The 26414-nt window shown below is 36.9% G+C and overlaps 1 long non-coding RNA gene across 1 annotated transcript; it reads left to right on the top strand.

The window, feature by feature from the left end:
* Window positions 1-27: 27 nt before the first annotated feature.
* LOC111098015 lies at window positions 28-25424 on the top strand. The gene is made up of 3 exons (XR_005366362.1): window positions 28-126; window positions 24860-24958; window positions 25328-25424. It is a non-coding gene; the product is annotated as an uncharacterized LOC111098015 (long non-coding RNA).
* The last annotated feature ends 990 nt before the right edge of the window (window positions 25425-26414 follow it).

The raw sequence follows: 26414 nt of genomic DNA, 5'->3' as shown, positions 1-26414 counted from the left end.
CTCTCACCTAACCCCAACATTCCAATCCTCATGAGCCACTGCTTCTCCATCAACTCCCATACTTCCATATGTACTTCCCTGAGTCCTAGAGAGCCTGGGTAATTCTGTGATTGCAGGATCAGACAGGTAACTGTAGGATGAGACTCTGATTTCTGGCTAACTTATTTATAATTCCCACTTGCCATTGAACCTTTACCTCCACCCCTCTCCAAGTGTACTCTGCTTTCCCCATATCCCCACACTGCTACTCATATGCTTCCCTCCCCTTTCATGTTCCTCATGTCTACTCCATTCTGTTTAAGAAAATTTTACCCATCTTTTAAGATCCAGTTCATACGTAATTTCCTTTTTGAGTTCTTTTTTCATTTTTCTCTTTTGAGCTATCTGTATTTCTAGTACTCATTATACTTCATGTCCATTAAGTTACTTTACCATTTAATTATATAAGATCTTATCGTTACGCACTATTCCATTTTAAGGTAACTTAATTCTTCAATTGTGCCAACAAGTGCTTTATGAAGGGTAGAAAGTTAATAACTCAAGGTTGAATGATTATAAGTAATATAATAGATAGAGGTAGGTAGATGCTGTCATTTCCTAAATGAAAGAAATATTTTTAAGATGTTCCTAAATTTCAGAAATCAGATTGGCTGCAGTTGCAAGCTTTTGACTTCCCAAAGTATTTTGATTTTCTTTCATATTACCCTACTTCACATGAAGCTTTAAATAGCCCATGGAAACAATCCATTAACAAAAAGCTTTCAGGAACAATTAAGAAATTGTTGGAAATTTTCTAGGTGAGATGGAAGGTGAGATTTAAATAAAAATCACTAACAAATAATTTGGTAAATTCTCATTAGATATGCCTGGCGTTGTGCAACTCTTTTCTTAGCCATGCTAACCATTTTCTCTATCCTTACAACACAGAGAATCCCTGTACTTCCCTCCCCTCACACACTTTATTTTGCAGAGATGCTTCTTCTTTCATCTGGGAACTAAACTGAAATGAGTTTGTCCCCCTTAAAATAAGCTTATCAGGACATCTTACTCAATAAAACTGTTTCCCTACAATTGAATTGTGCTATTTGCTAAAAACAAAAAACAAAGACATAGGTAAATCATTATATCAGTAGAGATGGCTTTGTCTAGGTTTATATGCAAAGGTGGTTATAGCTACATATTGGCTGTCTCCTAGTTATACAATTTTATTGCACTGAAATAATGACCTCTTACATCACATTGTAATAGCCTTTTCAGACATTAATTTTTCTCTTTATTTCTTACTTCTCTTTCACATTCCTAACAATCATTCTTCCTCTGCTCCATTAACAATCTTTTTTTACTCAACTCTTTCCAAACCCCCAATTCTCTTCCTTCTGTAGCAAAGTGAATCTGTTTCCATTAATTTTTCTGGATTTCTAATAACGAGGTTTTGTACACAGCCCTAGATATCCTAAGACTTTGCATCAAAAAAAAATATATCGGTAACTTGTTCAATTCAGAGTAGTTATTTCTGTAAATCATGGGGTGTATCTTCCTCCATGTCCTGAATCTTCATATTTCCTCCACTTCATTAACTTCATAAGCCACATCAACTCTGGTTCCTGTTAGCTTCTATTTTCTCTTTCAATTAATGACAAGGAACAGTGGGTGGTGAAATTCTGGGTAAACACACACTGAGTATGCACCATACTCTCTGTTCACAACTAGCCTCCAACACAGTAATGTAAAGTAGAAATTGAGAACTAAGTGGATCATGCCAATACAGAAAACAAAAGAGGTACTGAAAGAAGACAAATTCATGGCTGACAGACACTGCATGTTTTACTCTAAAGAAAAGGAAAAGAAAGTGACTAGGAGAATAAAAGTAATAAATCCAAGAAGTCATAAGGATTAAACATTTTTCCCTTGAATGATTCTTACCAGAGTTATTTTAAAATAAAGCCTAAATATTTGTGCTATTTTTGCTTAAACAAAGTATTAACTGTAAGTTATAGGATTTTTAAATTTTGTCCATGACATACTGCCTCCAGAAACTTTTGGTACATTTATGTATCTATGGCATTTCACAAAGAAGATATAAGTAAACCCCAATGATCTATTATGTTCTCATTCATTTAGTCCTTTCCTTTGGACTTTAGCATAGAGATCACAATAGCCACATATGTGATAGCTTCATCTTCCTCATTAAATGCAGCTTCAATGACAGATTAAATATCAAGTCTAATTCATAGATGTCCCGGATAATGGAAAAGGTTGGCACAGCAAGACCAGAAAAATGGGGAAAGCAGACAGGAACAGGGAACAAGTTGGCCTCAAAATCTAGAAGAGTAGAAAACTCTGAAATTCCAAAAAGGTGATATAAATAGCCTTTTTAAAAAAGGCACAAATCCAAAAATTCAGGATTTTTTTTTTTTTTCCAGCAGAACCTATCAATAATCACAAGATGGGAGAGTGCAAAAGGTATTGAGTGAAAATGCAAATAGTAAAAGCAGAAGACTTGAGACAGCCTCAGCCACTGACTCTTGTGTTTGTCCTTGGGCCATTCTCTTTTTTTTTTTTTTTTTCTTTTTTTTTTTTTTTTATTATTTTTTTTTTCCCTTGGGCCATTCTCACCAAAGAATGGATAGCTTTCACCCAGAAATAGTCATGTGACGCATATCCCTTCTGCTCAGTCCCATACCTGTGCAATGAGTGGAGGCTGGGTTTCAAATCAGCACTCTCTTTGATGTTTGGGGAATAAATCATCTGGAGCATTAGTACCTAAATTTGTTACCTCAATTGAGAAATATAGAATGAAATGTTAGTTTTTAGAAATAGTAAGTTAGCCTTTAGAAAGTAGAACTCTGTATGAGTAATATCACCTTGCCAGTAAAAGACACTAAAGATGGGGGAAAAACCTGATTAATCCAGCAAAACTGGAGAAAAGTAAAAAGAGGAAACACAACAAGGAGAGTTTTTAAATAGAATGAAGCAAAATGTTATTCCTTCCAAATCTGCCATTGCATTGCCATCAATACTTTATCCATCCACATATTCCTCTGCACTCTCCTTATGTGGGGATGAAGTTCCTAAGACACTTCAGGACATCAAGTCCAAACGTCAATTCATTTGAGTCCCACAAGCTAGTTCTTAGGGTAATGCTTATCAGAATGAGAACAGAAGGCTGGATTGGGGTAATAAAAATTAAATTTACTCTGCACCACAGCAAGTAGCTGTAATTAGAATATTACCAAATATAAACTTCAGGCTTTACTTGCCTTATTTCCTCCCAATGGCACCCACGGGTGATTTATCTCCTCCTCTTCCTTGCCCTTCCTTTTTAGTAATACTCCCTAGGCTGATTAGTTTCACTTTTCTATTTTGCTGTGTTTATTATACAGGAAATGATTTAATTACATCTTCTTCAGTTTGGGGATGCTGGAGCAAAATGTCACCAAGCTTTCTATATCATTAAGTTTTACCTATTTGTTCTAGCGGAAAAGGGCAGGTGAATTAAATTCAGTCTTTGGCAACATGAATCTGTAAAGGTGTGGTAAGTCTCCCATAGACCTTCTTTACATGTGCATCTTAGTAGAGAAGCAGTCCTGAAATTCAAAATTCAGCAGAGATAAGCACTGAACAGAATTGATGAGGATTTTGCTCCCTACTCAGAGTGGAGCCAAGAGGACTCTAGACAGCTGCTGGTCTCTGAACCTAACCTGAATGACAAAAGGCATAGTAGAGGAGTATGGCTCCCTCCTGATGGGTCATGATTTTGTCAGTGAGCACAACGAGCAAGCAATGTGGATGTGCTACTCCAACTTTTCCAGAGTCCATGGGAGAAGCAATAGGTGGGAGTGATCAGAAGCTTTTTTAGATGTATAGACATATAGACTTGTGCTGCCTCTTTAACACAGGAAAGGATTGGAAAAAAACATACTCAACAGGTATTATCCCTGTAAATCCAAACTGTTGTTTCCTCCAGGCTGAAAGAGGTCTGATTTATTTAACTTGCAACCAGGTGGCTGTTTGGTTTCTTGAAAAATGGTACCATATTGAGAACTTAACATCATTTTTTTTTCTTTTGATTTTGATTTTTCTTTTGATTGTTCAAAATTAACTACTGGTAGTAACTATATAATATTTGGGCAGCCTTTGGCATAGATATGCCATAGATATGGCATAGATATTATCCTTGATGTGCTGAGTACTCCATCTAAGGCCAATTTTTCAAGCACTGTGCTGCATGGATGTAGTCAAAGTATCAGTAGTATAGTCACATGCATATACTTACCTCAGACCACTTCTCTTTCACAGTTACTTGGTGATTGGGTATACCATTCAAAGCTCTGCCCATGGGAGGGTTTTGTCTCACTGTTATCTTTTAAGACAACTTTGAGTGGATTATAGCGGCAACACACTTGAATTTTGCTGACATGACAGCCTGAACTCATCATATTTTGTTATCTGGTCATGGGGAACTGCTCCATAAGGTCACAGTATGATCTGTGGGATTGGTATTAATGCAATAAAGGTGTCTAGAAGAGAAATTTTGGATTATCTTTAACATTTTTATCCTCTCCAGGCTTCCTTTGGCCTGAACTTCAACGTATCCTTTCCATCTTGTTTTACCTCCAATCTTATTACTTGGTGGGTTTGACAAAACCCAGATCTGGATGGGCATCTCCATCATACTTTCACCTGATACTCTAAAGTCAGTTGGCAAGCTTCTACTATGGTCTAGTAGCACAGTAGAAACTACTTTCCAAAAGATGAATAGTTCTCTGTAGCAGATGACGTCATCTTGCCCCAGAATAGTAGGATGTCTGTCTGTGGTATGCCTCTTGTTTTGGTACTTGCAAAAATGTACATGGCATCCTTATCAAGAAATATGTAGCACATAGGATCTGCTATGACATATGGCCCAAATAGCAGCAGGGCTGGTAATGTAGCCTGTACATTCTAAGGAGCCCCATTCAAAATGGAAAACTTTCCATGTTACCCAATAAATGGTTTTACATCATCTGCCACAATTCATCTCTCTTTTGCAGGTACCAGACTGGTAGGTCTACTGGGGATATAATGGTCATTTGTATCCTTTTATGTTTTTGAGGTCAGCACTGATCCCTGTAATTCCACGTAGAATGACGTATTGCTTCTGATTTATTATCTTGGCCAGAGTCAGCAAGCTCAAGAGCTTCTACTTGGCCTTTTCTCTCCTTCTGGCTCTTACCACAGGCTGGAGAAATAATATGAGGGTACAGCCAGCTACCAAGTATATCCATACCAACTGTACACTCACACCAGGAAAATGACATACCAGTCCCATTGTGAGACAAACTCTGAGCCGAGACACTATCACTAGTCTCCCTGCACTCTTGCAGGGGAACCATGATGATGCTTTTTGTACCCTGTATTGGAGTCCTCTCAGTTTCTGTATTAAACTACCCCTAAAAGATTTGAGTATTATTCTCCTTTCCCCTTTGAAGACATGTTACCTAGGCAATGGTCATAGCTTCCCAAGAAGAAGGACTAAGAGAATCACAATGTAAACATTGTAAAGACATTTAAGAATATTTCCTCAAGAGAACTTAGTTTTTTTCTTAAGTCCATGAACTCTAGATCTGAGAATAGGCTTAGGTCTGGAAACTGGCAAGGGATCGTGACTTTTCTATGGCTGATTAAATAAGCCTTCTGTTCTTGCACTCTTGATCATTTTTTTATTATAGATCTTAAGCAATACTCTTGGGGTTGCCCATCTATCTTGACCTGAGGATCACCATGTTCTATAAGCTATTACCATGGACTGATCCCTATGGGTCAGAGATCCCTGGTTGCTTTTGACAATTCTGCCCACTACAGGAATTGCATTGATCTTGACTCAGAAGTAAGTGCTGCTACCTGGCCTTTGTTAGTTGGGAATCCCGTTACCTTCAGAGAACCCAAATCCACAACAGTATAGCATAATCTTGGCCCTGCCTAAAGAGAACAAGCATCTGATCTTATCTAAAATGCTGGTCCTCCTTTGCTGGCAGATTCCTAAGACTCCAGTGAATGGGAGTTTCCCTTGGGACCTTCAGGGCAACATAGTCAGCCCTTCTCTGGTGTTACATAATAAATCTATTCTGACCTGACTAGTTTTCTGAGCCTTTTGTCAGTATTTTATCCATGCATTTCCAGCTTTTCCAGCTATATATATTTTTTCAACATCAAGGACCTATATTAGCAGCCTGTTAGGAATAGCCATAGGTGTAAATGCTAAAACATTAAACCCTAAATCATAGGTATCCTCATCTCCTCTCCAGCATGCTCCTTTAGTTCCAGCTGGTACACATTAGCCAGGTCCTGTGATGTTTTTGATGAATAACCTATTTCTTCCCAATAGTTGCTTGGTCAGGCCATGTGGAGAGTGAATCTAGTTTATGGTTTAGAAGTCATGAGGGAAGTTAGGGCAGATTTAGAAGAGGGCCAGAATCATCTTGCAAGGCACACATCCCCCGTGAAGACTTTAAGTTGTCTCCAAGCAAGGAGAGGATGCTGTCTCCAATCAAGAAGGAGACAGTCCTGCTGGTTTGGAAGACTCAGGGTACACTTGAGAGTCTGGGTCTCAAGGACATCCAAGCTACATGTTCTCATCCTGCATCTCAGGATCTCACTCATTCTTTATCAGGGCTTTGACATCCACCAAGGTGACTTTTGAGGGCTGTTAGTTAGTTCAACAATCTTTGTAAATCTGGTAGTCTGAACACCAGGTCCTGGGACTGAACTTTACAATAGTCTGCCTGTGACTTCAGGACATGAGGAGGTCTTCAGATGCTACTACCATGGAGGTCTTCTGGCTTTCATATGTTGACATAAGAGTTAACTCATCTGCCACTATGTTTGCTTCCCTTGGTGCATAAATGGCACAAAGCAGCTAGTAATTAGCTTTATAGTCCTTATAATTATAATTGGCCCATCTTGCCCAAATGCTGGAGATACTTTATAAGCCAGTGCAATGCCCCTACTGTTTCATTCTTGCATCCCTGAGATACTGCTGGCCCTATCCCACTCCACTAACAGTTAGGTACTCATTGGCATCAACAGCTCACGTGGCCTTTCTCATGTGCCTCTAAACTGAATTTACTCCCCTCTCAAAAAATAAACTGCCAGACCCTCCTCTTCTTCCCCCCACTCCTATCCCAGACAACCTAATCTGATAAGGTTATTGGAGGACAGAAGCAGGTGAGATTACAAAACACCTATGGGCAAGGAAAGCTCTTATGGAACAATTTACAGCTGAGAAGACATCTTCTTGCCAGCACTCAGCTGGATTTAAGGGAGAAAGAGTGACAGAGATTGACAGAGAAACAAAAGAAATTGCCCTTAATGAGCTCTCAAACTTTCCACTTGGATGAATACTCTTCCTCCTCCTTCAAGGGGAGAGAGACAGGCAAGGAAGGTCTCCTGCAGCAAAGAAGCTCCAGAAGAAGCACAAGGTCATGTGAAGAAGTCAGGCAGTGTTCTCTGCTACTAGAAGCATGAACCAGTTTTTCTTTACAGGATTATCTTCGCATCGTAATTTGTTTTAAAAAAATCAATTCTTAATAACAGCTCTCTAGATAATAATGCATTTGAATGACTGACGCTGGTTGTTCTTCTGTAATAATCAGCAAGAATCACCACTGAGTACAGTGCGCCCTGGGAATGAATCAAGGCCTGCTGGAACACAAGTGATTGCTTTGAGGATCCTAGGATAGGACTTAGGAGGGTCTCTGTTATCTTGCAGTAGCCCTGGGAGAAACTTCTTTAAGAGTTTTAAACCCAATAGGAAATAAAGACTATGCTGCTGAGTCGCAATAATATTCCTAGCATACATCATGCATGATGGGATTTTTTCTACCTGTTGAGCTCATTCTCCCTTTCTGTAGAATTTGGTGGTTTGGCCAGACAGTTGACTCTCTAAGGCACATCTGGCTATGTCATTAACAGTTATTCCTGAATGTTTTGGCTATTGCCAAAGCCGTCTGCTGGTTTACAAAAAAAAAAAAAAAAAAAAAGAAAAAGAAAAAAAAAAAAACAGAGTGCCATCTTGGGAAATATTACTCTTGCAGACTGTTTACCATCCAACTCAGCTATCCAGACAAAACTGTTTTCTTTTTAGCATCTCTTAAAATTCTTTAAGAAAAAATGCAGTGAAGAGTTTATGTCTTTATTTATATTTAGGATTAGTCACTGTAAAGTCTGTGACCTGTCTTGAGAGTATTGTCCTGTTTTATTCCTTATTAACAATCCACTGATCAGAGGTGTCAAAATGCTCTTACGTGCAGAGGTTCCTCCAACAGATTTCCATCTTTGGAAAAATAGAAAACATCCACCAAGAGCCTCTCCCTTCAAATTCTTTTTTTTTTTTTTTCTCTCCCTTCAAATTCTTAGTAGAAAAGGGGATGTAAGTGGAAACCCTAGATGTTCCTTTCATTTTATCCTTTTGCTGATGTTGGATTTTTTTTGAGGGGGGAGTGTTCAAGTTGGCAATAAATTATTTCCAGTATGTGACTCATCGCCAGGTAGCAGATAGAAAAAATTGAAACACTGTCCTTTTATTCTCACTTTAAATATAAAACCCTCTTATTGGTGACAATTTTATTTTCAAATTAGTTAACCACATAGTGATATTTCACAAACTTAAAAACTAATATTTTTTTTAACACTGCTTATATGCCAGATACTCTTCTAAACACCTACCTCATATTACTCATTTCATTATCCCAACAACTCCATGAAATGGGTTCTATTTTTATCTTCATTTTATAGAGGTAGAACTGAGGCACAAAAAGGTTATGTAACTTGCCCAAGTAAGTGTTAGAACTGGACTGGAGATTAGGCATTCTTTATCAGGGCCTGTGCTCTTACTCATAAAATTCTATTGCCTCTGTGTTCACTTTCCTTATTCACATCTGAGAGGAAGCTGAACACCTTTATAGAATAGAGAAGGAAGAAAAAATCCTTTCTAAACCCCATTTCCTTTCTCTTCTGTAGCACAGGCTTGGAGGTCTGATAGTCAATTTGACATGAGAAGCCCTGCAGTGTTTGCTTCTTTTTTCTCTCTTTCTCTCCTTTCTTCCTTCTTTCTTTCTTTCTTTCTTTCTTTCTTTCTTTCTTTCTTTCTTTCTTTCTTTCTTCTTTCTTTCTTTCTTTCTTTCTCTTTCTTCTTTCTTTCTTTCTTTCTTTCTTTCTTTCTTTCTTTCTTTCTTTCTTTTTCTTTCTTCTTTCTTTCTTTCTTTCTCTCTTTCTTTCTTCTTTCCCCTCTCTCTCTCTTTCAAGCAGGCTGCATACCCAGCATGGAGCCCAGCATGGGGCTCGAATTCATAGCCCTGAGATCAAGATCTGAGCTGAGATCAAGAGTCAGAAGCCCAACTAACTTATCTACCCAGGTTCCCTAGTCTCCTCTCATTTTCAAACATGACACAAATAATGCTAGAATTTTAGTGGATATACTTGCAACTTAGAGAGCTAGCTCTGACAGCTCTGACAGTCTATCTAGGGAAACCAACCAAAACAAAACCAAAAATGTTTGGTTTTCATGTAACCAATTGTCCTTACAATTACCTCATTTTCTTCATTCTAAAATGCAAGGCATGTTCACACACCACATAGGTGCAAAAAGAGAAAACAAAAGGAAACCAAGAGAAAGGAAATTTCCAACAAATCAGCCATTTTATTTATTTCTGTCCCTTGTTACCATTCTAGTTCAAGCCACAAGCACTGCTTGCTCACTGGAACCATTTCAATAATCTCCTAACTGGTCTCCTGGCTTTTACTCTTGCTTTCCCCTCAATAATATCAATCCCAACATTAATGGCTTCCCACTGAAGTCTCAGAACCTCCAAACTTTTCCAGATCCTTCAAGTTCAGGCTTCTGGCTACTTCTGCAGTTAACAACTACTCTCTTATTAAGAGCTCCTTCTAAAAAAAAAAAAAAAAAAAAAAAAAGAGCTCCTATTAACAGCTTGTCAGCCTCATTGAGCTTCTTGCCATTATTTTTCTTACAGTTTGTAAAATATATTGTTTCTATATTCCTGAGCCTCTTTATACCTGCTACTTCCCTTTCCATTAACTGAAGGTTGAGACTGACTTCTAGAACCATTTAAGTTTTAAATGTCACTTCCTTAAACAGGCTTTCCTCACTTCCTCTTTCAATGAAATTTTTTTTTGTTCTATTCTCTTTAACATTGTTCTTTCTTATCAGTTTGTTATAATGAGCTTCTTTGTGTCATTGATTAAATCTGTCTTTTTACTAATCAACTGAGTACCCAACGCAAACATCACAGTATGTGTCAGAGAGCATCCACCACCAGGTGGCACCAAAGCACAGCAGGGATCAAGGTGGATTTGGATCACAAGACAGACCTGTGGACTCCAGGTTCATCATGGTTCAATTTCTTCAACATGGCAACATTACTGACCAGCATTTTAATTTTTGGACCATGCACCTCCCCAGTATATTACCCTGAGGTTTTATGGTTTTGTGTTCTGTTCTGATTCCATACTCTGGAAGAAGGTTGATAAATGAAAACAACAACAACAACACATTTTTGATGAACTAGATATATTTCGGTTCTAAAGACCACAACTCAAAAGTTTTAGTGATGTAGAACCTATATCAAAATAAATTACTATCCTAATCGTTAAAGTTATACGCAACCTATTTTTGAATATAATGACTAAGTCTCCTATCCCTTAAGTTGTTCAGTAAGAGACCAGATCCTCAGTTGCCCAGATATTGCATAAGAGATTGAAGCTGCCAGAAGGAGAATGGGTTAGATGACACCAGATATTTTCACTCTTGAGAATCTGTGCATCTAGAATCCAATTTAAATGTTTAAAAATATATAAAAGTTTTTTAAAAAATTGTTTAGGAACTGTTGTTATTACTCTTCAGGGGAATGACAATTCTCCTTTATGGCCATAACATAGTCAAAGTGCTTAGATATTAGAATCAGAATGATCTGAATTAAAACCCAAATTGTGCTAGTTTCTAGCTGTGTACCCTCAGACAAGATATTTTACCTGTTTCCTTATCTCTAAATGGACCAAATTACTGAATAATCATTATATCTCTCTTAGGCTAAAACCATTAATTAATTGCATTTTGTTTTAAAAATAGAGTCCATTCTGCTATAAGATATACAAAAAAAACTTTTAAAAAGCAACAGTTGGTCTATTACCACCACCAATGTAAACAACAAAAGCCCAGAATTTCTCTTTTGCCTATTCCAAAAACAAAGGTGGTTTCTGAGTCACTTTTAAATGGCAAATAATGTAGGAAGATTGAAGCTAAAGAGATTTTTTATTTATTAAATCTATTTTAAAAGTAGAAATAGTTTGGAAACTATTTTCCCCTGTTCCAGTCGGGGCTGGACACATATGCTTTTTTCTTTTGGTTTTCCATCCTCTGGATAATTAAGAAACAAGAGGATTTAGTGCAAGAGAACATAGAAAAAACATTTCTGTATCAGCAGGAGTGCTACAGAGGCAAAAAGACCTTTACTTTTATTAGCTTCAGCAGCTTAGTGAAATTAAAAAGATCACCCGTGGCTCATACAGTGAGAAGTAATATCCAGCAGCTGAAAGACAAGTTGCAGGGGCTTTGACAATAAACCAGCCCAAAGCCAGAAGCTACCTAAGTGTAAGCCCTGAAAATGACAGTGACATTAAGCTAAGATTCAGGGAGCTTTATTCAAATATTCTGATTATTATCTGCATATAAAATAGACTTTAAAATATGAAATATCTTCTTTTTCTAAAAATTTATCTCTATATGTGACAGCGCACTGGACTCAGAGGTCAGAGGACTAGATTATCATTGCAACCTTGTTTCTCACTTGTGATGTGAGAGTCACTGGATATATAAATCCCTACAATCGGGGCCCCAATCTCCTTATCTGTCGAACTGCAAGGCTGAAGCAAATGATCTCTTAACTCTCAAATTCCACCCACTTAAATTCTCTGATGTAAATTCTGAAATTTTCTGATTCCATACAAATTTATGCATTTCTTAAGTCAATCAGCCATTAGTTGAAAAATTCATCCATCACCAACGTGTTGGCACTTAGATACAATTTATTCAACCACAAATATGTAATGATTTCTGACTACATGTCAGGCCTTATTCTTAGCTCTAAAGATAGAAGAGTATAAAAAAAGAAGACAGAAGTTCCTACCTTCCTGTGCTTTATATTCTAAAGGGGAAATAGATATAAAATAGGCAAATAAGCAAAATATATACTATGTTAGAGAGTGGTTAAGTGCTACGAAGAAAGCCGGGAGGAAATATCAGGGATTGAAATGTGGGGTCTCACTGGGAAGATCACTTTTGATGAAGGAGGAAGAAGATGAGGAAGTAAACCATGTGGGAAACATTTCAGAGAAAACATTTCAAAGAGAGAAAACCAAACAAAGGTGTGCCTGGCAGGTCTAAGGGTTAGCGCGAGGCCATTCTGGATGCAACAAAATGCACAAGAAACAGAGTAAGAGGAGATGACGTGTATCCATTCAGATCCTGGAAGTCCCAAGTGTGACCAGAGAAAATATGGTAAGTTATTAAAAGTGACACATCCTCCCCACCACCCCAGGCCTTCTTAAGTCAGTCATTCATGGGATGCTTTTTGTTGAGCAAGATGACAGATGAACATGCAAAATTGTGGATCCCAGAGAGGGATACGTTGTGCTACAGAAGAATGGCAAAGAGAAACACCCAGGGGGAAGACTCAGAGTTCTGGGAAGAAGAAGAAACACAGGTGAGAGAGGTCCTGAAAACAGCTGAAAGAGAAGGCAAGGAGAAACACTCAAAGCTTGCCAAGGACTCTGGCGGTGGTCTTAGAAGATTAGAGATGGTTAAGTAATTGTTGAGAACTTCACTCTGAACCATGGGATGCTAGCTCCCTCCTCTGTCTCCCTAAAAATGTTTCACTAAAATCCTACCTTGGGTTTGTTATTTTTGTCATTGTTGCTCTTGTTTTATTAGTATTAGATTATGATGATTTGTGAGACAATTCCTTCTGGGCATGTGAAAGCAGGTCCGTCTGAGGGAGACTCAGGTATGAGACTTTCTCCTTATAGATGCAGTGGCTCCACGTTCTTTGGAGGCAAAGCACAGCTAACTTGCATATTTGTGCAAGCCTGCCTGTCCTGTTTACGCAAACTACTGTTTTAGTGTTAAAGTAAGTACTTCCAGGGGATCCCTGGGTGGTGCAGCGGTTTGGCGCCTGCCTTTGGCCCAGGGTGCGATCCTGGAGACCCGGGATCGAATCCCACATCGGGCTCTCGGTGCATGGAGCCTGCTTCTCCCTCTGCCTGTGTCTCTGCCTCTCTCTCTCTCTCTCTGTGTGACTATCATAAATAAATAAAAATTAAAAAAAAAATTTAAAAAAAATAAAGTAAGTACTTCTGAATTTCCTGCTATCTGAATTTCAAACTCAGAAGATAAAATATAATAAAATGGGAACCACACATTTTCCAACATAGGTATGAGCAGTTCAGTGCTGTAAGGTAAGTAAGGTTGTAAGCTGAGTTTCTGGTCTCTCTCTTCCTAGTATTATCAAATTCAGCACAGAGAGAAAGCCTGTGGGCTCTGGCATCTGACTGTTCAGTTTGATAAATGCCATTTCTGAGCAATCTTGAGTTACTGGGTTGTAATATCAATGTTCAGATCCTTTACCTATAAAAATTTGGTTAATTATAGTTCTTGCTAAAACATGTAAAATCCTTTTTTTGCCAGTATTAGAGTTATAATAATTCCTGACTTTGGAACATTCATATCTCTATTTCTCATTAAGGCAAGTTTCAAATTAACTTGGTAACCTCTATTTACTTTTCAAAATCCTAAGATAGCTTTTCATCAGCTATCTGATGAGAAAACATATCTTGATGACTACAAATATTTTTGGCTTCCTGTTTCCTTGCTTGTTTGGCTTGTTTATCAGGAAAAACATCAACCAACCTCCATTTAAAATCATTCTTTACTGAAGGTGGATTTTTAAATGATGTGTATGTCAGAAAATAGTATTGGTTAATATGAGTTTGCTTTTTCTTTTTTCCCCAACTACTATTTTTTAAAATTTATTAAAATTCAATTAATTAACATATAGTGTATTACTGGTTTCAGAGGTAGAGGTCAGTGATTCATCAGCCTTATATAATACCCAAGGCTCATCAGATCACATGCCCTCCTTAATGCCCATCGTGCAGTTACTCCATCCCCCACCCTCCCCCTCCAGCCACCCTCAGTTTGTTTCCTATGATTAAAAGTCTCTTATGTTTTGTCTCTGTCTCTGATTGCATCATTTTATTTTTCCCTCTCTTCCCCTATGATCTTGGTTTGTTTCTCAAATTCCACTTAGGAGTGTGATCATATGATAATCATCCTTCTCTGATTGACTTACTGACTTATTTCACTTAATGTAATACCCTCTAGTTCCATTCACATTGTTGCAAATGGCAAGATTTCTTTTTTCTTGTTTTTGATGGCTTAGTATTCCTGTGTGTGTGTTTGTGTGTGTGTATCACATCTCCTTTATCCATTCATCTGTTGATGGGTCTGGGTTCTTTCCGAAGTTTGGCTACTGTGGACATTGTTGCTGTAAACATTGGGGTGCAGGTGCCCCTTTCAATCACTACATTTCTATCTTTGGGGTAAATACCCAGTAGTGCAATTGCTGGGTCTAGGGTAGCTCTATTTTCAACTTTTTCTCCAACTACTATTCTAAACTCCATAGTCTTTTAACCATATTTTCACTATTTGTTTTAAAAGTAAATATTTATTGTTGTCAAAATAAAACTTTTTAAAAATAGGATTATTCTTTTTTTTTTTTTGGCTGGTATCATCCACAAATTACTTCTCTATTGTTCCACTGCTCAAGTATTCTTTCAATGTTGCTCTCCAAATAACTTGGTTCATAATATGCCTACCTCCAAAATTTATATATATATATATAAATTTTATATATATAATTATATATAATATATAATTTATATATGTGTGTATATTTATGACTTCTTCATGTCTCTCATGAATAAATAAAATCTTTCAAAAAAGTGGCAGTGAGATGAACAGAGGGAAACAAATAGTGAGCTACACAGTTTTAGAATCAACTTATTTTAATGGTTTCCAATGCTAAATGGTTAGAAAGTTTGTAATCTGTTGTGAGATTCCATTTTTAACCTTAGAAAAGCATTTAGAGGATTGTCTAGTTTCTGAGTTTCTACATCAAAGAATTTTGCATTCTTTCCCATTTGTTTTTCTCAATGATATTTCTGGCACCAAGGCATGATTTTAGTAAGTTATCTGGTCTCTAAAACAGGCTGCATTTCTTTTTAATAATCTAAAGTGGTAGCAAATAACAAAATAGATTGACTAAAAAACATGCCATGATCATAGCATGAGTATCTCCACGCTATAAAAGAAGTATAATTGACACAATTTGTTTCTACAAAATTGAGTTAGAGGACTGGCTGGCGTCCAACTATACAACTTATGGACATTTACTCTTCAGAGATCATTTATATTATGTAGCAGATTAAGCTGCTTATTAAAGTCCATATAGCTGACATAGCAGTCAGTTTTGTCTTAGGCTTGGTACAAGTGTTCTTCCCTTTCACTTGTTTCTTTATCTTATGGAATTCCACCTTTGTGCCCATGGCTTCTAACTCCTGTATCATTGGAAAGGGATCAATTATACTTCAGCCCAGATTTCTTCTTCTGAATGCCAGATCTGAATTTCGATTAACCTACTTAGCACATCCCCTTAGATATCTCAAAATCACTTTGGACTCATCATGCCTAAATTGAAGTCATGATCTTTCCCCCAAATCTGGTACCCAGTAAATGGAACCATTATCCATCAAAATACATAGGCAGAGAGTTAGAATTGGGAACATAATACATAGTTTCTATCACCCATATATATCTAACCTTTAGCATATCCATTGATTTAACTAAGTATCTTTTCTCTATGTCCTTCTCTTATTCTCCAATGCCACTAGTCCAACTGAATATAGGGTTATTCTGCTTTAAGACCCAAATCTGGGATCCCTGGGTGGCGCAGCGGTTTAGCACCTGCTAAAGGCCCAGGGCGCGATCCTGGAGACCCAGGATTGAATCCCACATCGGGCTCCCGGTACATGGAGCCTGCTTCTCCCTCTGCCTATGTCTCTACCTCTCTCTCTCTCTCTCTCTCTCTCTGTGTGTGTGACTATCATAAATTAAAAAAAAAAAAAAAGACCCAAATCTTTCGTGTAGCCTAGCCATAGCTACATGGACTCAAACTTGAGTACATCCCAATCTTAGCTCCTTCTTTTTGCCTCCATGTTTCAGCCTCACTGACCTTCTCCAGTTCCTGCAATATACAAGCTCCCTTGATTTCAGGGGCATTTGTATACTCTTTCCTGCCAGAAGACCCTTTCTCCCTCTCTTTGACTGATTAACATCACTTTGTCATTCAGCTCTCATGTCACATGTCTCTTCCTTGAGAATTACCTGGCTAGATTTGCTGCCCCATCTCACAGCAGCCTATAATTCCCTTCTTAGAATTGACATAGCATTGTTTGTAGCCACGAAGAACAGTATAATCTTGGCTCATTTACTACTGTACGCCTACATTGTATCACCACATCACTACCTTACTGTGTTTCTGGTGCACAGAAAGGAGTGAATAAGTATCTCTTTTATCAATGAATGCATAAACATCCCAGCAAATGCACTGCAACTTTGCTCTTTTGCAACTTTGCTGCAACTTTGCTCTGAGTTGTACTCCTCTTGTTCTTCTAGTACAGCACCTGGGAGGCCCTAGGCAAAGGAAGAGGAAGACTGCCAGTGTGACTCTAATACTAACTCACACATAAAATGTTTAAAATGCTATCTGGTAAACACGTCTTTTGATCCTCAATCCATTCAAATTTTTTTTTCAAATTTTAGAAATAGCACTGGCAATCTAAAAGCTAGAGACTAGCCAAAGGTTGCAAAAGTTAGAAATTGTGAGATCATCTCTGGAAATCAGACCTTTGACTCTTTCTACAAGGTTATTTCTCAGTTGTTTTCTGTGCTACTTTCTAAGTGAGCTAACAAGCCAGAGATCAGCGGCTGACTCCTTATTCTCATTTATGTTTCAGGTATGTAGCAGAGGCCTGCTCAACTAGCATATCTCTACCCCACCCCCCATCTGCCCTTTCCTCTACCTCTTGCTCCTGCAGCCTCTATGTGGCATCGCCACTAGGCACAACTATCCTTACTGTTAATATCAGCACATGCTTTTCCATACATTAGACAAACACTCCTTTTCTGTTTTCAATAGTTCAACTAATTCTCATCCCAACCCTCAACAAATTCAGCTGCATATACTCGGGGGAAATAAAAATCAATTACTGAAACCAACATTTTAAGAGTTACTTCAAGTACAGCTTCATCTCAGATGAATGACCAGTTAGCGCCACTGGGAGCTGTAAGAGACTTTAATATTCTTACTCAGGGTATAATTAGTTTTGAAGAAATTCAGACATAATAGTAATTATAATATATTAAAATCTCTTATGCATAGCTGTTTTATGTACATTAATTGTATCTTTTTAAGTAATCTTACTACTTAAATATTATACTTTAAAGATTAGGAATTAGAAATTTAGAACACTTCAATGACCAAATGACCAAATTAGAAAGTGTTAAGCCCAGGATTTGAAGTCTGCCTTCTTCCACACCCCAGTGCTTGAAGATATATCTAGTGCTGGTGATTAGACAATGCCATACAAATGCCACCTATCAGAATTCATTTATAATATAACAACTGGAACAATAGACAGTAATAGAAAGTGAAGACAAGTGACAAAAATAATGGTATGAGAGAAAAGACTCCAAAGGAAAAGGGATTTGAAAATTAATAGTTTTTAATGTTACTTTTCTTATTTCAGTAATGATACTGGTTTGCTGTGGATAATTTATAAATTACAGATAATTTCAAAACACATATAAGTATCACAGTCCACAATCCAGAGATGCCAGAAATGCTTTAATATTAAAGGTTAATATTTTCATACACATACTTCCTGTGCTTGATTTTTGCTTATAAAACCGTGATTAAAGTATAGGCATTGGTGTCACATTCAGTTGGTGGAAAGTTCACTGCACAATAGTACCCTATCAAGGGAGCAAATGGAAGCTAAAATCCAGATTGCAACTCCCTTGCCAGTAGGAGCCCATCATGGGACTGTATTTACTCACAGGGACAGTTGCAGCTTTTAATTTGCCCAAAGACATAGCCTGCTCTCCATCCTGAATATTCACAAAGCTGTATTGCTCAGAGGGGGCATCTTTTTCTTGTTATCACGAAGGATGTTTATGGGCTAGGAGTGACCCTGACTGCAATCTGCTTTCTTTATTTACAAGAATTTTGTAGCATCCCTTGGTATCACACCCCTGATAAAAATGAGTCGTCTTATGGTAGTCTACTGTTACAGAAGCTTACCTGATTCAGTTATTTTCTGGTTCTTTATATTTTTTATTAACTTAGTTTTAAAATTTTTGGTAGCCCTCATAAAAGGATTTTTTTAAAAAGCCTCTCACAATGTGTGAAAAACAATAAAGATGTAAGAAAAATTCAGTTTCAATTTATATTACACCTTCTTCCTATTTGTTTTCTGGCATGTTAATATTACTCGTTATTTCTGTCTCCTTGGAGCAAAATTTAACTCTACACTGGACCTACAGGAAGTTTTGGGTACAAACTGGTGCTCCATCTTGAAGGAAAGCCTCAGAGAGTACCAGATTTTTGTCTATCAGCCCCTATAAACTGCTGGCCCTTTGAATTTCATCTACTATGTTCTAATGTTTGCTACTTTGACCTTGAGCTGCTGTAGAAGATTCTGGGGAGATCTTGGCATCATCAGTATTTTTCAGTTGCTCTGTGGTTTTGACCAAACTTGAAATGTCTCAACATTTTTTGTTCTTCTCATGATTAGGAGCCACAGATCCCTTTCACATGTGCTTTTCCCTGACAGACTTCCTGTCAGCATTTTTGATTTTGAGCAATCCATTGCAGTTCCTTTCCACATTGGTGCCTTTGGTGATAGTGATAGTACAGATAAAGTTCTTCCTCGGGGACAGGCCTGGCATAGGATGCCTCTACATTAGAAGGGCCTCAAAGCAGCATGGTGCCAAGGTCATACAGTCAGTGATCCATCTGTCATTGGAACTTAGACTTGCAGATCCTCAATTTTAGTTGAGCAGAACAATTAACTTTATCCTTTGAAGGTGTACTGCCTTTTGTGTGTCAAAAGACATTAAACCTCACTTCTTTGTCTGTTTCTTCTCTACTATCCTGACACACAACATGGAATTCAGACCAAACTGCTTCCAAAGCACTTTCTGTAGAAATATGGAAAAGGAGTTCAACAAACATGTGTTCCAGTTCATACACAGGCACGGCAGGGGAGTCAGATTCTCTCTTCAACCCATTCCAGACCCCAGCATCGTGAAGGCTACATCCTGCAGGGCACAGGAAAGGCCATGCACAGAAATATGGCCATTCTTGCCCATTTCTGCCTACCACCAAGGGAATGCTTCTGGCACAGACCACCTTCGTGGTGTCATCCCAAGTCATGCATCCCTAAGAATTCAGTACTTGTCCCAGAAAGCTTGATCTCAGTTATTTTTACCGAAATTTTGATATGACCCAGGTTTACCTCTAACAGAATACCTACAGGGTTGGTTCCTTTAACTTTGGAGAAAATATGTATACCATTTTTTATATAATTGGCTTAGCACAGATGCCTAAATCATGCTAATCATATAAAGCTAATTTCTAGTAAAAACTTTTCTTTTTTTTTCTAGTAAAAACTTTTCATTCTTATTTGCAAAATTTAGTTGGATTACCAAGTTAGTGCTTCATTAATTCTCTCTGTTGAATTCTGGGAGGGTTTCCTTATCTTTAATCTATCAAGGTTGGCCTGGACTGCTATGCTTCTACCACCACTTTTTGTCCCAAGGTGTTCTGCTTAAGTAGGGATATTATTTGTGTTACTGTTTTCAGAGAACCCTCCATCTCTTTGGCTGCAATTTATTCAAGATTATGCAATGTATACAAAATATTTATTCATTGTGTTTTTACAGGCATTGTGTTTTCTTTGTAAATATTGCCCTTTCCTATTGGGAAGAAATGCCTTTCTCATTCATTTATTGTCCCATTCACTTGCCTAAAATTTTTACTTATCTGAATGTATCTACATTTTATATCCACCAAAAAGGTTTCTTAGGAGAAATGGATGTTTCTACACACACAAACACACACACACACACACCCAAGTTTAAGAGTATTTACAATTCAATGATTTTATGTTTTTATATTTTACATTATTTCAGTGGTAATGACAAAGATTTTTGTGATGAAGAGGGTAGATATAATGCAAAATTTCATAATTTGCAACCTGAAGTTCATAGTTGAGATTATCCCTTCCAGAGAATATTGATTACTCAACAAATAAAAAAGATACCTTAGAATCTAGTTTCAGTAGGCTAACCTTAGGAGCCCAGTGTCTTCTGTCTCAAAACTGTGTCAATTTACAGAGATCTTAATCTTCCTTACAGTGCCACGTATTACTAGCATATGATCCTGGGCATTTTTCTCATTATTGGTTTTCTTATCTATAACATGGAGAAGATAGTATTATCTACATACATCAGCTAAGGACTAAATGAGGTTATTCATTTAGAGTACTTAAGACATGGCCTTGTACACAAGAGTTCAATAAATATTATCACGTATAGTTGAATTAGAACATAAAATCTGTATTCTTTTGTCTGTTCACTTTGATACTTTTGATTTTTTTTTCTGAAGTTGATTTCAATTTTTTTTAAACCTACATTTCTTAAAAATTTCCTCAAAAAAGTGCCTCCTTTTTAAATAGGAGTTGAGAAGGTATGGAAAAAGCACTGATTCCCAAAAGCCCTGATGTTTGGATCTAGTCTCCATTGATACAGTGTTATAGAGTTAGCGGTTCAGCTGATATCTTCACAAAGTTGCAAAAATTTTGGAGATAGCTCCCATAATGGTCCATGGTCATTGGGCCTTACAACTTTTTCTTGTATTACAGAAGCTGTCCTGAAAGATCAAAGGATGAGAGGTGTGTTGTAGTCCTAGAGATCCAGGGTATGGTCAGGCTTGATATGAACATGGAGAATTGGTCTGACATTTAAGGATTGTGCTGAAGAGGAACTGGCACTTCATGGACAGTTAGGGAACCCTGGCACATTTTACCATCAGTTTTTAAGTCTCTGCTCAGTGACATAGCACATGAAACAGGAACATACTGACATGTGCATTAAAAGTCAAGAGATAAGAACTTGAAATTGCCACAAGAAAAGCAATAAAAGTAATGAAGCACATTTCATTTTTCAAATCTGTTAGCAGTGAGGGGAGATGAAAATATCTTTAAAATTACTCTGCATGCCCTTTTAAATATAAATCATCAAAAGGCAGCATACCTAATAGAGGACCACATGTTGAGAAAGAATACATAAGAGCCTTATGTAGCCTCTTACTCATGAAATAAATTTTGCTTTAGATGCCCTTTGAATGTTCAGGTCATGGGTACTGGTCTTGCATATTTCTCCCTAGTATTGACTGTTTAGTGGATGGAGAACGGATTACAAACCGTGAGAGACAGAGAGAGAGAACGAGAGAGAGAGAAGCAGAGACACAGGCAGAGGGAGAAACAGGCTCCAGGCAAGGAGCTCGATGTGGGACTTGATCCCAGGACTCCAGGATCACACCCTGAGCTGAAGGCAGTCGCTTAACTGCTGAGCCACCCAGGTGTCCCTGGATTACAAACCAAAGGCCACCTCACATGAGACACCTTAGTTTCTAAGGAGGCATAAGTTCCATCTTCTGATATGATTCTCAGGGGTAAATGAAAAGTTTTCTACCCCTGAAACAAACAGGCTAAATAATGCAGATGATTGCAAAAAAAAGTAAGGTGGAAGTGAGGAAGGGAAAATGCATTTCAACCTTACCAGAGTTATTAATATTTGCAAGCAGGGAGCTACGGTTTACATTATTTTCTTTAGCATATACATAGCCACCTGGATGAAGAGGAACAGGCAAGTGTATTCCCAGAGATTAAGTGAAAAACATTACTTTTAATGAAACCAACCTTTTAAGTCTGCTTTAAGTCTGCTCAGTATTTCAGAGGCAGTATTATAGTCAAAGAGGAATTCAAATGTTGTTAATATGCATAAATATACATTGAAGACATTCATCAAAATTCCGCTGAGAAACATAAGCTTCTAAAATCAGTATTGCCGATATGGCCTCTCATAATTTATTCTCAAACATCTATGTGCATGCTTCAGCAAATTCTTCTAAACTGGGAAATAAAGCAGTTTTGTAAAAGTGAGAATGTTGTGCAAAGATCTATTTCCCACTTTTAATGACCTCTTTTAAAGCAATTATAGGATGTAGTATTTTTCTTACTGGCATGTGGAAAAGAACAGGGCTTATATATATAAATGATCTTATTATGCCTTGTCATGAAAAGGCTTTAATATGCACATAGAATGATTCTTCTAAATACTTCCTATTATCTTTTGAATGAAAACTTTACCTGTGAAATTTTTGGTCTCAAAGATAGAACATCCAGAGAAAACTAAGTAGGTCACTACTTCCTATTCTAAAGGGTTTTCTACCAGTATTTCATTAGAAACATGTGAACATCTGTGTGTGAGTGTTGTGCATAAATTAGAAGCCATTCTCAAAAAATACATAATTGTGAAGATGATTTTCATAAATTTTTAGATATAAAAATGTTAATATCTTGTCTAATACACTCCAAAATATCACCTTGTATTTTTATCCAGGGCTCTATTGTTATCTTTAATTGTGTTTTAAAATTGAGGTTCTTGAATAGCCTTTAAAAAGAAGTATGACCCATTTAAGAATGAAGGCTTCTTGGATCAAAGATTAAACTATAAAATGATAGGATACCTGAAAACAATAGTGAAGGTGTGCTGGCAATAGTCAGAAAGAATGAGTAGTCAAATAGTGTTTGAAAGGTAAGGTGTTCTCTTAAGAATATAAAATCAATCCCTGCATCGTGACAGAAAGTTACCACAGATTCAGGAAACAATATAGACTCTATCTCTGATAATGTGCATTAAGTACAAGCCTAACTAAAGAGAAAAAGGAGCAGGGTTTATAATGAAATGGACCAGGTGAGTATCCATGCCTATGGCAAGAAGGACAAAGGTCACCAGGGGTTATAGTACTTGGTGAAGTTAATTGCCTTAGAGCTAACTATGGATCTCTTCAAGAAATATAAGATAAAATTACAGGGTATTGTTTTTTTCCAAGCCCAAAAGGACTACATGTAGTATCTTGTAGTTCAGATTTACATTTCCTTCTTTGACTAATGATACTGAGCATCTTTTTATGAGCTCATTAATCATTTACTTGTATATCTTATTTGGAGACCTGCTGATTTAAATCATTTGCCCATTTTTATTGGGCTATTTGCCTTTTATTATTGAATTATAAGAGTTATTTATATTTTTAGAATTATAAGAGTTATTAATATTTTTAGAAAAATAATGCTGACGAGGATATGAAGAAATTGGAACCTTCATACATCGCTGGTGATGTGGGGAGGTGGGGGAAGCTAGTGCTGCCTCTGTGCAGAGTATTTTGGCAGTTCCTCAAAAAGTTAAACATTGAGTTATAGGACCAAGCCATTCCTCTTAGGTACATATCCAACAAGACAGAAACACAAATAAAAAAAAAAAAAAAAAAAAAAAAAAAGACAGAAACACATATTCACCTAAGAACTTGAACACTAAATGTGTCTATAAAAACTTGTTCATAGTCACAATAGCCAAAAATAGCCAAAAAAAGTGGCAAAAACTTAAATGTTCCTTCAAGGATTATTGAATAAACCAAATAGTTTCTGTTTATACAACGGAATATTATTCAAAAATGAAAAAGAATAAAGTATGGAGAGATAAACCTTGAAAATACTATGCTAAGTGAAAGTAGGCAGACACAAAAGGCCACTTATGATGATTTCATTCATATGAAATTCCAGAACAGACAAATGCATTAAATGGTCATTAGCAAATGGAGGGAACTGGGAGTGGCTGCTAATAGGTAGGAGGGATTATGCAGGATGGTGCTGGAAATGTCCTGGAATTAGTTGATACTTATACAATGTTGTGTGTATATTAAAAACCACAGAATTGCACACTTAAAAAATGGTGTATTTAATATAAATAATATCTCCTCAACAAAAAAGGAACTAGAGCCACAATAAGCAGACATTGGTACCTAGTTGGCATCTAATTGTTCCTGGCTCCATTTACAGATTCAGTAATACAATTTTGAAACTCAAAGTAAACTTAGCAAACCTCTCAGAGGTTGCCCTCTCAGGAGCACAGCCCCTGACTGGTTTAGATTCAAGAGAGCTATTCCTGTTAGAGCCAACTACTCAATGCAGAAATGAGTTCTAAGGGGAGACCTTCATTTTTGATAATGTTGAGAATTTAAGTATGATCCTTCCAGACAAAAAAATAAAAAAAAAAAAAAAAAAGGAAAGAAAAGAAAAGAAAAGAAAAGAAAAAAAAAGAAAAAAGAAAAAGAAAAAAGAAAAAAACCTTTTCTGCAAACCAGTCATTGTTTCTCTTTCAGCGAAGGGACTCTGTAGAAGGAGATTATTCTTATTACTCTTTTTTTTTTTTAAGGTAAATTTTTGTAGAACTTTTCTCAAATTCATAAGGTCCAATTTTTGTGTTTTGAAACATTTTTAAATAAAATGCTGTTGTCAAGATTTCCTGTCAACTGTCACTTTTAATTTTTTTTTTTGTTAGGATAGCATTTCCTAATTGAGCTCTGAAGAATGTATACAAATTATGTGAGAAGAAGAAAAAAGTGTGCTTGTTTGTGAGTGGAGACAATTTTATGGTCAGGTAAATTTGGGGACCCTGCAAACCCTAATACTTTGACAATCAACAGAATCTTTATCATCATATGAAAACCTTGAGAAGTCTTATAAAAATGAAGCACAAAAAAAGACAAAAACAAGTCTTTTCAAATTTAACCCAGTATCCCAAGTTTATTTGCCATTATCAAGGACCACTATTAAAATCTTATCATCAATGTTCCCTTGAATACAGTTTGATAAACAACTTGGTGAGAACCTGGCTTTGCCCTACTTCTAAGTCAGAGATAAACCTGTAATTTTGGTTGGACATTTTGAAAATGCATGATATTTTTTGAAACTCCAGGACTGTTTGGTGCAATTTAGATTTACAATTGGATGCTTATTATCTCTTTAGGAAAACTACATGCTCTACTGGTCCCTGGGCAGTAGTGTGGTCTGTGTATACAGAGGATAGTCTTATGTTCAGAGTAAGTATGTCAGATTGATGAGGGGTGTTATTCCTGAAAAAAAATTTAAAGGAATATGGTTTTAGGGATCCCTGGGTGGCGCAGCGGTTTGGCGCCTGCCTTTGGCCCAGGGCGCGATCCTGGAGACCCGGGATCGAATCCCACATCGGGCTCCCGGTGCATGGAGCCTGCTTCTCCCTCTGCCTGAGTCTCTGCCTCTCTCTCTCTCTCTCTGTGACTATCATAAATAAAAAAAAAAAAAAAAAAAAAGGAATATGGTTTTATTTAAGAAGAGATTTAGTAAAGGTAAACTTCTTTACCTTACATTGTTAGAATTAATTTTTTTAAAATTCTAGTATTTTAGAAAAAGTGACCTATGTGAGAATTTAATCCTAATTTAGTTTGTTGTATTTGGGGTTTTTTTCTTTCTCACAATGTATGGAAGATTTTAAAGTCATGGTTATGCCCTATTAATTACAGTGAAATTCTAATTTTTTGAGAAATGGTGTTCATTAATTTTCTAGAAAATATTTGGACCCTAGCTGGAACAGAGAGTGTTTTTCAGACAGTTTCCTGGCTCAGATTAGTAAAGTTTGTTCCTTGCTGTCAACACTGAGAATGTACTAATTGTGGGAAAACAGACTATCAAGTTCCAGCCTGCAATTAGCTCAAAAATATAATCTAATTTATAGGCCTTGCAAAATATTACTAAGACTTCTACTCTAATCACTATTTTTTCCCCACAAATATGCCTGACTACTCAAATCCAGCTATTAATATTATGTTTTAGGCAAGAAAAGTTTAATATATGGGATACCTGTCCTCAAGGATTTCATAGTCTGGCAGAAAGCAACAGACTACTGAAGCCTTGATGACTGAACAGGTTGAGGCTGTCACAGATTATGCACATCTAAAGCAGAAGTAGTTTAGAAAGGCTTCATGGAGTGACACATGAGCAGAATTTCTTTCAATTTTTTAAAAGATTTTATTTATTTTAGAGAAAAAGCCTGTGCAGGATAGAAGGGCAGAGGGAGA

This window comes from Canis lupus, chromosome 11 (assembly GCF_011100685.1).
Source record: "Canis lupus familiaris isolate Mischka breed German Shepherd chromosome 11, alternate assembly UU_Cfam_GSD_1.0, whole genome shotgun sequence".
NCBI lineage: Eukaryota > Metazoa > Chordata > Mammalia > Carnivora > Canidae > Canis > Canis lupus.
Note: the sequence above shows the minus strand (reverse complement) of the source record. Positions and strands in the feature narration are given on the sequence as shown.